Genomic DNA, 12,468 nt, shown 5'->3' on the forward strand with positions numbered 1-12,468 from the left:
TATTATTCTTCCAGTCATTTATATTAGTCTTCTCTTAACAACAGGCCGGGTTATGTTGGGGTATGTAGAAGGGACCACTGTAGAGGCAATCATGTCTGCTCCATATAATGGCCGGTAATTTACTGGCACAGCCGGTATTTTGGCCGCCCTGCCAGTATTTTTATATTAAAAATACCAGCAATGCAATGGTCGGTATTTATCCAACCAATCCTCCAACTCTTGTTGCACCATATACTAGTGTTTCCCAACCAGAGCGCCTCCAGCTGTTGCAAAACTACAACTCCCAGCATGCCCGGACAGCCGTTGGCTGTCCGGCATGCTGGGAGTTGTAGTTTTGCAACAGCTGGAGGCAACCCTGGTTGGGAAACACTGACCTATACTATATACTACTATATAGTCCAACATGCTGGGATTTGTAGTTTTCATTTAGTGCAGCTGCTGAGCCACAGGCTGTATCAGGACATGCTGGGAGTTGTAGTTTTGCAACAGCTGGAGGCACCCCTGGTTGGGAAACACTGACCTATACTATATACTACTATATAGTCCAACATGCTGGGAGTTGTAGTTTTCATTTGGTGCAGCTGCTGAGCCACAGGCTGTATCAGGACATGCTGGGAGTTGTAGTTAGTAACTAACTGCAACTCCCGAATTTAATAAAAAAAAGTGATCAAAAAGTCACATTGAATCAAAAATGGTACTTTTAAAAACTACAGATCAAGGCGCAAAAAATGAGCCTCATACAGGTCCGTATAAGGAGAAATAAAATGTAATAGTAATAAATAGGGGTCAGAATAGGACAACATTTTCCCTGCATATGTGTATCCTGTGATGTCACGCATATATAATTAATTACGCAAATTAGCATGGCCAGTATGTTTTTTGCAAGAAAGGTGGAAGTAGTCAAAGAGATCATTTTTTTTTAGGGTATGTTCACACTTAGTAAACTTGCTTTAATTCTTTTGCTGAACATCTTGGCAGAATCGGCTTATTTGCCACTGAATTTTGACGCAGAAATAGGCGTTGGAAATCAAAGTTTCATTGAATTATAGGCTTTTCCGGGCAGATTCCACCAAAAGAATGAACATGTTCATCCTTTCGGTGGAATTAATTTCACAGCCCCCCGGTACATTTGCCTATAACACTACTTGAATATTCCCTGTAGTTAATATATATGTAAAAGGATATAATAAAGCACACAAAGCCCAAATCTCGGCTGGTTTTTCCTAGTATAGAGATTTCAATGACAAACAGTTGTAGGTCATTTACTCAGCAATGTCTGGATTCTACAAACACCGTCCTCTTCCTACCAATAGATAATAAAATTCCACAAGAGCAGATCTGTCTCTGACATGAAAGCTCGGCAATTAGCCGGAGGAAGCCTTTGTATTAATAGCACTTTAGACAAAGGCACAAAAGAACAATAAATGATAGTAGTTTAGGCCAGGCCACCAATGGGGGCAGCTTCAGACTGATTCTCACCCTCCCCCCATTTCCTCAATAAACATGTCTGTAGACATTCCAGACATAGACGGCACAGGTAATGGTCAGGTAATAGTGTCTGCTCGATGTATACACAGGCATCTGGACGCCACCAAGCAGCTCTATATATATGTAGACATAGAGGGACATGTATCATTTTGCCGAATTCTAAATTATACGCAGAAGCGCTAAATTTATCAATCAAGCGCAATGAGTTTTATAAATTGCGGGCAAATATAGTAATCTCCTCAATCCACTCTTTGAAAAATGGAATCGATTAAATAGAGCATCTTGCTACGTGCAGTCCAAGATGGCTTATATTTGCATAAAAAATATGGTCATTGCGCAAGATTTCTGCGAGCAAATGAAATGTACCCAGTTAATAAATTAGTGCGTACTAAATATGTCACTCCAAGGTACACCGAAAACCTACACATCTGGAGGAAATGCTCCACCGGAATGTACGCAAAAAAAGACGGAAAAAAAAAACAGCTTGCGCAAAATTTAGCGCAAAATTTTTTAACACAAAACAGGGGTGCAATCTTTGATACATGTCCCCCATAGGGTACACGTGCCAGCCTGTCTCTACTGTCTGTGAGAGTCACCAACGTACAACTCTAAGGCTGGGTTCACATCACGTTTTCTCCCATACGGGAGCGCATACGGCAGGGGGGAGCTGAAACCTCGCGCTCCCGTATGTATGTAATTCATTTCAATGAGCCGGCCGGAGTGAAACGTTTGGTCGGCTCTTTTTTGCGCTGTATGCGCTTTTTCACCGGACCTAAAACCGTGGTCAACCACGGTTTTTGGTCCTGTTGTAAAAGCGCATACGGCGCAAAAATTAGCCGACCGGACCGAACTTTTCACTCTGGCCGGCTCATTGAAATGAATTACATACGGGAGCGCATAGAAAGGCATACGGGAGCGCGAGGTTTCAGCTCCCCCCTGCCGTATGCGCTCCCGTTTGGGAGAAAGCGTGATGTGTACCCAGCCTAATTTAATGTCACCTCTGTAAAAACTTGCCTTTCTTCTCCATTCATCTCCATAACCTTAAAAAGGGTACTCCGCCCCTAAACATCTTATCCCCTATCCGAAGAATAGTAGATAAGATGTCTGATCGTGGGTGTCCCGCTGCTCGGCTGCGGCACCCCAGACATCCTGTGCACTGAGCGAACTACGCTCCGTGCCGGATGACTGGCGATGTGGTGTGGAGGCTCATGGCATCATGGTCACGCCCCGCTCGTGACGTCACGGCCATGCCCCCTCAATGCAAGTCTATGGGAGGGGGGCGTGACAGACGTCACGCCCCCCTCCCACAGACTTGCATTGAGGGGGCATGGCCGTGAAGTCACAAGCCTCCGGAGCTGCACCCAACACTCTGAACGAACGCCGATTGCAGCAGCGGCGGGTCCCCCGCGATCAGACATCTTATCCCCTATCCTTTGGATAGAGGTTAAGATGTCTTGGGGCGGAGTACCCCTTTAATTCAGAATTCTCCCTTTCTAGGCATTCTCCCAGGTAGCAATGCACTGTGGGAGCTCAATGAGAGTAAATCTGGCCATACATCATCCAACGCTGTCCTGATTCCACCATACACAGGCCGTGCGTGTAGGATAGGAGAGGAATCCTTTGGCCAACACCTCTGGTGGTGGCTTATCTATTGGAAGAACAAATCATACATTGAGATTTTGCCTAATCCTTCTCATCTACATCATCTGCTGGGGTAGTGGTGAGAGTCCCCATACACATTAGACAATAGATGGGTTCCCTAATATGTATGGGGGGGCCTTAATTTTGTAGGGTACCAAAAGTGCTCTACAACTTTGCCTTCTTCAGTCACAAAGTTGAAGGTCTACAATAGTTGTACACTTCATTACTCGGACTGGTTGAGTAATGGTGTGTTCTAAATGAATAGATGGGGGTAAACTGCTGGCAGACTCCTCTTATCACTCTGCCCGATCCTTTCTCATCCCCCGAACATCTTCTTTGGGAGGCCCCGATGATCAAAGACTAACTTTGTGTTTGGGGGCCACAAAGGGGCATATTCTCCATACAATGGGGCTAATTCGACATAGTTTACGTGCAGGATCACGTGACATGACACTTATTTTCTCCGATTTTCATGTAAACTTTATAACCAGTTCAAATAAACTAGGTTGTGGATTCCTATTTATCATAATGGGATGTGGGTTTTGAAGCAAAATTCACATGCATTTCACCATTGGAATACATAGGGATTCCAAGACACATTCCGTCACGTGAACATGGCTTTAGTCCTGAACCACTTTGCCTTATTCAGCATAAGGTTTCCACTTGATTTTTTTTGCTGCCCTTTTCGGCACAAAAAAACGACTCTGTCACTTACCCTGCTGTTTTTGTTAGTTATTTTTTTCTCAAAGTGTTGGTGTTTTCCCCTTGCGTTTTTATCATGAAAAATATGTGATTTTTTTCATCATGTGACTCGAGGCTTACTATTGAAGAAATGGGGAAAAGAAAATGCCGGAAAAAAACGCCCACATGGCATTTTTGTTTTAATGGTAATTTTCCTTCTCCCATAGACTATGGGAGAGAAACACCAAGATTTTGTCCAGAAAAAACACCATAGTCTCAACATGTTGGGATTTTGGAAATCTGCCACTAAGCCAAAACTGCAAATGCCAAAGAGGAGAGGAAATAAAAACAAAAGAGAGCGCTCCATAGCGTAAAACCACCCGGGTGGATATGGCAAAAGGAGTGATTTTGCAAGCCTCTTACCCCAGGTGGTTGTGTGGACTCATACACAACAAAGATAAGCGTGAGTGAGCGGTAAGGTCCGGTCTGCAGCCTCCGTACCAGGTGAACCGCAACTGGGGATAGACTTCCAAAGAGTGGTGGATCTCCACGGCGCTGACCAAGGACGGACACGTCAGGTTAGTAGAAGGTGATGCGTAGAAGGTGACGCAGCTTCATCAGGCATCCTGATGAAGCCTCCCAAGCACGGTGAAACGCGTTGCATTATCCCAATAAAATCACCTTCTACTTATCTGACGTGTCCGTCATTGGTCAGCACCGTGGAGACCCACCACTCTTTGGAAGTCTATCCCCAAAGAGGAGAGGAAGAACGCCAAAGGAAAAAAATGGCAAGTCCCCACTGATTTTCAGCTACTGTCATGCTGCAGCATTGTTTTTTTTTTTATTGTTTTTTGCAGTGGTGTTTGTAGCCTTTTTATGGGGCATTTAAAAAAAAAAAAAAAAAAAAAGGAAAGCAAAGTGGAAACTTATCCTAAACCTGAAAAAAAATAGAGTGGTTTGCTCCATCAGATTTTGTTTGGAAATATTCTATGTAAGGCCCCTTTTACACGAGCAGATTATCATTTCCGATCATCGGCCTGTTAAAAAGGGACATCGATCATCCAGTGTACAAATGCTTGTTTGTCTGCGGATTGGGGTGGAGATTTATCAAAAACTGTGCAGAGGAAAAGTTCCCAGTTGCCCATAGCAACCAATCAGATCGCTTCTTTCATTATTAACAAGGCCTCTGCAAAATGAAAGAAGCAAACTGATTTATTGCTTTGGGCAACTCAGCAACTTTTCCTCTGCACAGGTTTTGATAAATCTCCCCCTGGATCTTTTGCGCGGTCATTTAGAATATCGCTATCGGCTGCACATCGACCTGTATAAACTTTGGTTTAGTTTACAGCAGTCTCCTCCGTAATCGGCGTAAAATGTCCAACGCATTCTGCTGCGGACAGTAGGTATCGTACCGTTCACTCTGGATTTTGCCATAAGATTTTAGAATTTTCCGCCGCAATCCAATTCAACGTCGGATGTTTCGCTTCAGAACTTTTGCAGTGTGAACTATGCAGCAAAATCCCATTGAGATAAAAAGGAGTCTGCTAGAATTTACCTCCCGGAAATTCCTTTGTTTTAATGAGCCCTTAAAGATAAGCTGTGAGGTCACATGTCTGACAGTCCGTTTCCAAGGGCAACCCGCAGAACTTTGATGGGCGTGAATAGAGAAAATGACATGGAATAGGCGCTTTTCAAAACAGAGTTAGTTAGAATCTGATTGGTTGCTATGGGCAACAGCTCCATTGATCCTTTGTACAAGGTTGGCTAAATCTCCCCCCCCAGGATACTATAACATGGTGATGTAGTATAATATGGCATGACAGTATCGCCGTATGACATTTTTGCTGGAGTGGCGTGACATAACCGAGAGCACGGAAGTGAGGAGATACTGAGGCAGACAATAGGGAGTCAGTCACAGACTGATAGCTTGGATCACATTGTTTACACAGAGATATTTTTGGCGTTATTAGTCGGTGTACAAAGTCCACAGTAAGCTGCGGCTGTCACGGGACTTCCCTCATTGATCCCTGTAGAAGGCTGTTCACACCGGGGGTAAATGCGCACTGGATGCCGGATATGCTGCACAAACATTTGCGCCAGAAAGTTGCAGTGAAAACCACAAGACAAATCTGCACCAAACAGTTACTGGCTCTCTAGCAGTGTTTTCCAACCAGGGTGCCTCCAGCTGTTGCAAAACTACAACTCTCAGCATGCCCGGACAAGCCTATGGGAGGGGGCGTGACAGCTGCCCATAGGCTTGCATTGATGGGCAGGCCATGATGTTACAATGCTCCGGCCCCTGTTATTGCCAGTAATCAGACCCGGAGCGAACACTCTCCGGGGACTGATTATAACGGGGTGCTGCGTGCAAGATCACGGGGGTCCCCAGCGGCGGGACCCCCACGATCAGACATCTTATCCCCTATCCTTTGGATAGGGGATAAGATGTATTAGCGCCGGAGTACCCCATATAATGCAGCACAGTGGAGCAACACCAGCAGATGACATGGCTCCCCAAATCCTAGTAATTGGGGGGGGGGGGGGGCTTTGGGGTTTTCATGAGCTGTAGCCATAATCATCACAATTATGACAAATCATGGCTTGAACTATCTCGCTTTTCATGTGATGAGTCTCTCTCATATATTACTTTCACCTTTTAAGTTGCATTACTGCATTACTAATCACGACATTCACATTTTTTGAGTTTCACCTGTATAACAGATGGAGGTGCCCTGGTTGGAAAACACTCCCCTAAGATATGTTGACACGTTGCTGATCTGATGCTGATCAGTTGCAGAATATGTGCAGTGTTTTTGCAAATCAATTTATTTAATATCAGTTGCCGATCTGCAGTGTGGGAATGTACGGGTAACATCTGGTTTATGTGTTTAATAGTGGATTATGACTTCCACTTTATAGTCATAGTAAAAGATCTGTAAGGGTATGTTTACACGGGGGATTTTTTGTGGAATGTCCACACGGAATATTCCGCACGGACATTCCGCTGCTTGCAGAATCCCATTGATTTCAATAGGATTCTTCTGCAGTGTTCATACGTCAGAATTTCCGCGCTAGATGTTTCTGCTGCAGAAATTATGATTCCAGCATCCGCAGAAAGAATAGACAAGTCTATTCTTTCTGCGGAGTCCGCAAGGAAATGCATTACAGTCTATGAGACGGCACATTCCCGAGCAGCCCTCGCACCTACCGGATCGTATAAATGTGTGGAATGTTAAATCACTGCTATGATCGCGCAGACATTGACGGCAATGCAGTTCTGCCGACAGAATGAACGTGTCCAGAATTGGAATTTCCGCTGTGAAATTCCGCAGTGTGCACAGTGCAGCAGAATCCCAATGAGGACAATAGGAGGCTGCCACACCCGAATGTCCGCTTGTGTTCTCTTTGCGGACATTACGCACGATATCCTAACGCGTGAACCCGGCCTAAGGGTCCATGTACACTCCAGAGTTTCCACGCCATAAAATACAGGGGAGGGGGGGGGGGGGGGGAATTCGTGTACAGCAGACACCGCTGCATTGAATCACTGCTATGATCGCTCAGACATTGACGGCAATGCAGTTCCGCCGACATGATGATCGTTTCAAGAATTGGAATTTCCGCAGTGAAATTCCGCAGTGTGCACAGTGCAGCAGAATCCCAACGAGGACAATAGGAGGCTGCCACACCCAAATTTAGTCCTAGAAATTCCGTAGTATGCATGGCCCTAATAAATCCGTGAACAGTCTCCAGCAGAAGTAGAAAATTTGATATCGACATTGTACGTTTTTTGGAAATGTTTTCTTAGCAGTTGTCTCCGAGTGGCTCCAAATGTCAGATACCAACCCTACCCAGAAGCTGTTCGGGAGAAGCCACTTCCAAAGAGCCGCATGAAATAAAATCCGTCCCCTTTTAGCCCCCTCTCTCCCGGGGATTTATGGGGCGATTAATCTTCAGCTCGGAGGGTATTGTTGGATTTCACAGTTTTGTGTTTCCTGCACTATTTGACCTGATGTTCGGAGATAATGTTCTGGAGAGGCTCATGTTCCTGCAGGCTTTTTTCATGGATGTTAAGCAGATGGCTGGCAGATACCTAGATTAGCGCTGTGGATTGTCCCGGCTGCCAAGTTGTCATGACCTGAGATGTCACTGTGACCTATGCAGGCAACCTGTGTACCACAGCATGTGATGCTAACTCCTGCATCAGCTAATGCTTCATACAGGCCCTGGTACCCATAGAAACTAGACAGGCCGCACCATGAATGAACACTATTAAAAAGAAAGAAAGAAATAAGGACGGCAGCTTTGGAGCAGTGCTGACCGGGTGCATTCATTTGGCTGTTAAGAAACTCATTTATTTATTTATTTAGTTATTAATAATATTTTATAATTATTTATTGATGTATTTATCATTTAAAAGGATGCACAAAATCTCTGTTTGCTGTTGTGAACGGGAGCGGCCCTGTCTATGTTCGGAGGATTAAAACAAGTCAGTCCTTGCATTGTAGCAAAGGATCGTTGTTTCCAAACCAGGGTGCCCCCAGCTGTTGCAAAACTACAACTCCCAGCCTGCCCGGACAGCCTTTGGCTGGGAGTTGTAGTTTTGCAACAGCTGGAGGCACCCTGTTGGGAAACACAGAACTATGGGATTCAGTGCAGTTAGGTGCAGTAAATGATGACAATGGTTCAGTGTTTTCCAACCAGGGTGCCTCCAGCTGTTGCAAAACTACAACTCCCAGCCTGCCCGGACAGCCTTCGGCTGGGAGTTGTAGTTTTGCAACAGCTGGAGGCACCTTGTTGGGAAACACAGAACAATGGGATTCAGTGCAGTTAGGTGCAGTAAATGATGACAATGGTTCAGTGTTTTCCAACCAGGGTGCCTCCAGCTGTTGCAAAACTACAACTCTCAGCATGCCCGGACAGCCTTTCGCTGTCCGGGCATGTTGGGAGTTGTACTTTTGCAACAGCTGGAGGCACCCTGGTTGGGAAACACGGAACTATGGGGTTCAGTTCAGTGAGGTGCAGTAAATAATGACTATGGATGACTGGGGCACCGACCGAGTAGCCATTGCTTTACTGTTTTGCAGCATTTTGGACCATTTAAAAAAAAACAAAAAAAAAAAACAACAAAAGAAAACAAAATAGATAAAAGGGTTTATCCAGCCATAGAAAACAGGCTGGGAGTTGTAGTTTTGCAACAGCTGGAGGCGCTCCAGTTGGGAAAACAGTGCGTTAGAATGTGTCGCTGATGCATATTGCTTGATAGCTTGCAGCAAACCCTCAGCTGTGAGCAGTATTAGGTCTTTAGGGAGCATTCACACTCATTGGATCCGCCACTGGATTTTACAAGGCAATTCTGATGTATTTTTTGATTGGTATATTAAGGGTTATCCAGGAAAAAACTTTTTTATATATATATCAGCTGGCTACAGAAAGTTAAACAGATTTGTAAATTACTTCTATTAAAAAATCTTAATCCCTTCAGTACTTATGAGCTTCTGAAGTTAAGGTTGTTCTTTTCTGTCTAAGTGCTCTCTGATGACACCTGTCTTGGGAACCGCCCAGTTTAGAAGAGGTTTACTATGGGGATTTGCTTCTAAACTGGGCGTTTCCCGAGACAGGTGTCATCAGAGAGCACTTAGACAGAAAAGAACAACCTTAACTTCAGAAGCTCATAAGTACTGAAAGGATTAAGATTTTTTAAATAGAAGTCATTTACAAATCTGTTTAACTTTCTGGAGCCAGTTGATATATATAAAAAAAGTTTTTTTCCTGGAATACCCCTTTAATGAAGTAAAAATCCGCAAATGTAGATTTTACAACTGCAGATCCACAATTGCGCCTCCGTAGATCTGGTGTGTGTGAATGCATTACAGTATTATAATGTTTAATCCTCTGAAGGCAATGTGTCCATTCAAGTAGAAATTTCGAAAATGGTACGAAACTGAAACTTTAAGGGGCAAGTTATATTTTACCAATATTTTACTAATATACTTTGTGTATAAATTTCTTACAATTTTAAGATCCTCTGACTGTGATCATTCAATTTATTGTCATAAATAAAATTAAAAATTAAAAAAAATCTGTTCCACTTGGCAAATGATGTTCAATGTGGATAAATGTAAAGTTATGCATCTGGGTACTAATAACCTGCATGCATCGTATGTCTTAGGGGGGATTAAACTGTCAGAGTCACTGATAGAGAAGGATCTGGCTGTACTTGTAGATCACAGACTACAGAATAGCATGCAATGTCAGGCTGCTGCTTCCAAAGCCGGCAGGATATTGTCATGTATAAAAAGAGGCATGAACTAGAGGGACAGGGACATAATACTCCCCCTTTATAAAGCATTGGTACGGCTTCACCTGGAATATGCTGTTCAGTTTTGGTCACCAGTTGATAAAAGGGACGTTGCGGAGCTGGAAAGGGGGCAGAGACGCGCGACTAAACTAATATGGGGCATGGAACATTTTAGGCTACTCTCACACTATAAAATTCATCTGTTAAAAGATCCGTCATAAACGTCCGTTATAAAAACTAGGGATCGACCGATTATCGGCCGATATTCGCGATTTTGGACGTTATCGGTATTGGCATTTACCTTGCCGATAATCCAATTATGCACCAGCCCCCCCCCCGCCCCCACTGCACAGCACCCCCCATAGCAACGCATCGCATCCCCCCCACTGCACTGCCCCGGCCTGAGACCGCCACTGCCGCTGCCCCATTGCCTCCCCCATCCCCGGTTTTATAATTACCTATTCCCGGGGCCCAGGGTCCGCGCTACTTCTGGCTCCTGCAGCGTCCTGTGTTACGATGTGCTCTGCGCAATGACAAGTGACGTCCTCAACGCGCCGTCGCCGTCAGTGCGCACAGGGACAGCTCAGGACGCCGCCGGAGGCAGAAGTTGCGTGGACCCCGGGCCCCGGGAATAGGTAATTATAAAACCGGGGATGGGGGAGGCAATGGGGCAGCGGCGGTGGTTGTACTAAGGACCGGTAGGGGGAGAGAAGCGGGCGGCGGCGGTGTCTGGCCAGAGGATAGGTAGGGGGGCAGCGGCAGTGGTAGGACTCAGGAGGACCCCAGGACAGGCAGGGGGAGAGAAGCGGGTGGCGGTATAAGTTATCGGCTATCGGCCTTAGCCTCCACAGATTATTGGTATCGACCCTAAAAAATCGATATCGGTTGATCCCTAATAAAAACTCTGAAAATTGGTCGTTAAACGGCCGTTACAAAATCCCATACAGCTGTTAGAAAATCCCTTTATAGTCTATGGGATTTTTACATTATCCGTTTTAACCCGTTATAGCCCGTTATTAATAACGGACGTTATTTTGTGATGGAAGATAGTAACGGGAGAAATACTGCATGCACTATTTCTTCCGTTCATTCTCCCATCACAAAATAACGTCCGTTATTAATAACAGGTGAAATGTTTAAGGGGGATCAATGTATATGAGTATATAAATGGCCTATACAAAAATATGGGAAAAACTGTTCCAGGTTAAACCCCCTCAAAGGACAAGTAGGCACTCCCTCCATCTGGAGAAGAAAAGGTTTAGTCGCAAGGGGCAACACACCTTCTTTACCTTAAGAACTGTGAATTTATGGAACAGTCTACCTCAGGAACTGGTCACAGCAGGAACAGTTGAAAGCTTCAAAACAGGGTTAGATACATTCCTAGAACAAAATAACATTAATGATTATGCAGAAATATAAAATCACATCCCTTCCCCTTCATCCAACCATAACCCTTCTCTTCAATTTCTTGGCTGAACTTGATGGACATAATGAGGGACATTTATCAATGTTTGCTTATGTATTCTTTTTTTTTGTATTTTTTCCTTACTTTTTTTTTGCTTATGTGTGACTTATTTATCAACTGGTTTCAGCCTGTTGATAATTTTCTTTCACGTAAGCAATTTTTCCTTTTTTACTTTGGTATTAGCTTTTTCTGCTCCATGTTTGAGCTGGAGTAAATTTAGTCAATTTTTAACCTTGTTGCGACTTTTTTTGCGCAGTTGCGACTGTCGCAGTTGATAAATACCCGACTAAAGCAAATCCATTTTGAAAAATTTACTACGTAAGCAAGTTTGAATTTTCTTGCTTTTCTTGTTCTTCAGAAAACACACGTAGTCGCAGTTGCGACAATTTTGCGACAATTATAGTAAAGAAAACCTGACTAAACCCGTTGATAAATGTCCATCATGGTTCCCTCTCTACACTGAGTCTAAAAAAACTACCTATGTCCCCATTTCATTTGTTTGGGAAAGAAAGAGTACATAATACTACCATAAAACAGCACCATATGATGCATTAATAATGCCACCACATTATGCCTCACTTACCATATAGACTGTAAATTTACTGCTACTGTATATACTGTCTAAATAAAAATACCATGCAGTGCCACAAAATCGTACCATACTGTACCGAAAAGGTTTGGAAGTGTGCAAAGGGTCAAATAGGACATGACAGCAGATCTACACATAGTAGTCTGTAACCATTGAGATAACATATGTCTGTATAGGATCTGTATTCACAAAACAGTAGCAGAATTCATAAATAGTTTAGGAGTCCAGTGGGCGGCCCCACTCAGTGACTGACAGCCTCTCCTATATGACTTTCTATAGAGAGATAGATGTCAGTTATCAGGA

The 12,468-nt window shown here is 44.1% G+C and overlaps 1 protein-coding gene across 7 annotated transcripts in view; it reads left to right on the forward strand.

The window, feature by feature from the left end:
• GREB1 (growth regulating estrogen receptor binding 1) overlaps positions 1-12,468 on the forward strand; it is a 197,317-nt gene that overhangs the window by 103,604 nt on the left and 81,245 nt on the right. The window lies entirely within an intron of this gene.

The sequence above is a fragment of the Hyla sarda genome, chromosome 3 (assembly GCF_029499605.1).
Source record: "Hyla sarda isolate aHylSar1 chromosome 3, aHylSar1.hap1, whole genome shotgun sequence".
Taxonomy (NCBI): Eukaryota; Metazoa; Chordata; class Amphibia; order Anura; family Hylidae; genus Hyla; species Hyla sarda.